This window comes from Penaeus monodon, chromosome 14 (assembly GCF_015228065.2).
Source record: "Penaeus monodon isolate SGIC_2016 chromosome 14, NSTDA_Pmon_1, whole genome shotgun sequence".
NCBI classification, from domain to species: domain Eukaryota; kingdom Metazoa; phylum Arthropoda; class Malacostraca; order Decapoda; family Penaeidae; genus Penaeus; species Penaeus monodon.
In genome coordinates, this window is record NC_051399.1 from 28,164,805 (window position 1) to 28,169,205 (window position 4,401).

The following is a 4,401-nucleotide window of genomic DNA, read 5'->3' on the forward strand; positions in this document are numbered from 1 at the left end:
TAAACATATAAACAACACATAACAAAGTAAACTAACAATCAATAACAACAAAATAAACAGATAAACAAAAGCCAAGTACAAAATCAGGTGTGTGTGTGTGTGTCTATGTCTATACACACACCTATGCATATTTATGTTTGTGTACGGATATGTGTATATGCATACACAGATATACATGTATATACATATAAATATATATGTTTATATATGGACATACATATATAAATACTTATCTTGAAAACCATGAACGTCGATACGGGCTCTCGAGAGTGTTTATCTACAAGGTCACACACGAAAGTTAAGATTTGTAGGAAATAGTAGAGTATGCAGAACCTTTGAATTTTAACATAAGCAAAGCAGATAGAGGAAGGAATTTAATGCGTAGAAAAACGGTGTGACTACGAGTATAATTAAGTACGGGAGTATCAGCACAGTGGTATATTAAAATTGTCATATCTGCTGCAACCATGATTACATCAAGCCTCCGTGGCACAATCGGTTAGCGCGTTCGGCTGTTAACCGAAAGGTTGGTGGTTCGAGCCCACCCGGGGGCGCTAGTTTTTCAAACTTCATGTTATGCGCGTTTACCCAATTAGGCAACATATGCTAAAAAATACGTCAGAAGTCATAGACGTTAATCATTCATCACATAGAATCGTCTGAGAGAGTGTACACCCAAAATGTTCAGGAAATTATATGTTAACCGGATTGACTGACATATATAGTATACTGTACAAAATGCATACACTGTACACTGGAAAAGCACTCTACCGTGTTGATACTATGGTAGAAAAACCCACAATGCACAAATAAGATTTATTAAAATCGAGACAACAGTTTCAAACTTCTGGATTCCATCTTCAGGCGTGAAGATGGAATCCAGGAGGATTTTGAAACATTTTCATTTTCAATAGTTATATTTTTGCGCATTGTGTTTTTTCTTTCTACCACTGTACAATGTATGGTATACTGTACAAAATGAACGAATATGACGTTTCGAGGAAGCGTTTGAAGAAAGTGATACCTATGTGCACTGCATACCCAATGGGGATCAGACTTTCACCAGCAAAACGTTGCGTCGCCCACGCGTGACCTGTAGGTACTGATTTAACCCCAAGGTAAGCGAACTTTTACGGATAGTTGCCGAGTTACCGTATACCGTTTCCCATGTGTCTGTGCATTTGTGTGTATATGTGCTTATTTATGTGTGTGTGTGCGCGCGCATTTGTTTATGTGTGCGCATGTGTGTACATGGAGAGCGTGTTGCGCATGCGCATGTGTACATGGAGACCGTGTTGCGCATGCGCATGCTTACATGTAATTCTTTAGAGCTTAGCTTCTATAAAGTGGCAAAATAAGGTTACAGTGCATGTGCTTTGGCCGTTCTCGTGACCTGGATAATATTTTTTTCCTTGTTCCGTGACATGGCGCAACAGCCTCGTTTACTGGAATCGGTACTAAAGATTCCTCCGTTTTTTTCCTCAATTGGCAATACATTATATTTTTTCATTTTCCCTATGCAATTAAACACAACAGAAAAATGAACGCAACTTTTCTTTGCGCGTCTCGCAAGATGCTTCATATTAATCGTTATTTTTAGCACCTCGCATTCTCGTGTTCAGTGAGAGGAAGGAAGTGATGTTCCTGTTGCCTAACGAAGATGCTTGTGCATTAGGATAGATATACGGAATAAACCCTTTAGGAGCTAGCATAATGTTAATCAGTAACGCTTTACTAATTGATATGTTTTTTTTATTATGCAATAGCATGATACGTAGGAAATAGAATGACATTGTATATGAATACAAAAATAAAAAAAATACTCTTAGTTTTTAAAGCATGCGATTAAAGTGTTTTTTCCCGGAATACAGAGTGATTTTAAAAATTTTACAGCATGAAAAGTGATAGTCCTTTTAACAAGCCTTGGAGATTAGCAAGGAGACGAAAAGAAATGGCTATTAATGTCACAACGACCCTTGCCAGTAAGATAATAAAGTGGCGTTTTGATAAATCCAAGGGGTTTGTACATTAAAAACCATTTTTTTGTGAGAACATGCTTATTGAATCGCCATTCTCACTGTTTCTTGTCAGTATTAGATTTTTTTTTTATTTGAACAGCCTTAGTGTGTATGATTAAGCAAAAAGTGATTTTTTTAATATATATTCCCTTAATACTGCATTGTGAATGCAGCCACTCTATAGGCATGCTAGCCCTTCATGGAACTATGGTGGCAACTTTTTTAAAATATAGATTTTTTAAAAAACCGAAGATAAAGGGAAAACAGTTACCAACTCAAACATGGCTAAAGGGAGTAATGCAGTTGGAAAGTTAGGTCATTGTAACATACTTGAAAGTCAAGGTCTATCGCGAATTTTAAGGGGCAACATGAAATAACCGTCGCTATACCATCCAATGACTACAATAAAAAATGACAACCCCACACTTTTTTGGTGTGGATGTGTGTTGGAATGCTTGAGGTCATTATGAAACAGTAATGGCAAAACGGGAAAAGCTTCTCAGGAAAATATAGCAATGCAGTATAAAAAACGGTGAGGAAGTCACCTATTCATATATGCAAATTGATTACTTCGATTCACAATATTGAGCATCAACTGATAGCGTCCATAGAGGAGGGGCAGGGGTTGCGGGGTCCACTCGAGGGCAAGATGTCCTACAGGCAGAATGGAAGGGGGGTGAAGTGAACAGAGAGAGAGAGAGAAAGAGGAGGAAAAGAGAGAAGAGAGAGAGAGAGAGAGAAGAGAGAGAGGAGAGAGAGAGAGAGAAGAGAGATGGAGGAGAGATGGGAGAGAGAGAGAGGAGAGAGAGAGAGAGAGAGAGAGAGAGCACCAGAAGGGTAGCAACACTTGGATTAGGATGCAAATGGCCCAGGTGGTATTGCCGCATATGTTGATGTTTGGATAAAGGTTTCAGTCAATTTTGTCATATCGGCCCATCTTGCAAAGATCACCTGCATTTTTTAAATCAACATGTCACATGACATGCCATTATTTGTATTTTAACTCGATAGCCTTCAGGTATATGTTAAGATGTCAATTTTACATATTTTCAACACTGAAATAAGGTCATATTTTCGTGTCATTTTTTATGCGATACATGCATATAGCGTGAGAAGGCAAAAGACAACAAGACAGAATTCTTATCCTGAGGCCTCATACTCTTGCTTAAAGAATTGCTATCCTGTGGGCTCTCGTACTCTTGCTTAAAGCGTGGATTCCCCACAACGAGTGTCTCGTGTCTCCGCGTCTCAGGTCAAGGTAAGCTTATACTCATGGTCTCTCAAGGTAGGCTTCTTATTGTCTCTCCCAGCCGACCTTTCCCTCTTATATACACCGTTTATATCGTGGATCTTTTTATGCGTATTGAGAGGTGTTTTAACAGCTTTATTAGGCTTCCAGTATTGCTGCTGATTATATGGTTTGTTTCAACTGAATGGAGAGCTACCACGAGTTCGGACTTTGTCGGGATATGAAATTGGTTCTGATTGTGATTACATGACGGGTGCTCCAGGAAACCAAGTCATGTTGCTCCAACGGGTCCCTGGAAGTCTCGGTCACGCGGTTCGCGACGGCATTCCTTGCAGAAGTCGCTCGTTCATTAGCAAACAGTATGGATTATAATGTTTACATCAGACCTTAAAATGTTATTTGAAAATATGACGTGAGAGTTAATGCCGAAGGTTGAAGTCCTATATTTTTTCTTCTATAATTTGCGTTTTTGTTATACTTTTATAATTGTATTAATAAATGGCCTCATGATCTCATTAGATTTACACAGAGGTCTACCGAGACTGTGACTATTTACTTTTGGGGAGACATTGCGGCGAAAGTAGGGAAGAGGAAGCCTTAAGCAAGATTAAATATCATGAAGTCGCAATCATGCCTTTGATAAAATGTTTGTGTGCTTGTGGCGGTAAGAGATGAAGGTCAGTAAGTTTCTTTAGTTTGAGGACTCCATAAATGTAATTGGATGTCTGTTTATTCATAAAACTGACTTTACTGTATGTTTTCCATCTCCCAAGAGAGGACATGTACATACAAGCACGCATAAGAACACACACACACACACACACACACACACACATACACACACACACACACACACACACACACACACACACATATATATATTATATAATATATATTATATATATATATTATATAATATATTAATATATATATATATATATATTATATATATATATATATATATATAATATATATATATATATCCTACTATGATTATATATATATATATATATATATATATATATATATATATATATATATATATATATGTATATATATATATATATTTATATATATTGTGTGTGTGTGTGCGCGCACGCGCAGCACTATCTATATCCATCTATTTATATCTCT

General features: G+C 37.2%; 1 non-coding gene across 1 annotated transcript; it reads left to right on the forward strand.

The window, feature by feature from the left end:
• Nucleotides 1-480: 480 nt before the first annotated feature.
• Nucleotides 481-554, forward strand: Trnan-guu. The gene has a single exon. It is a non-coding gene; the product is annotated as a tRNA-Asn (tRNA).
• Nucleotides 555-4,401: the final 3,847 nt, after the last annotated feature.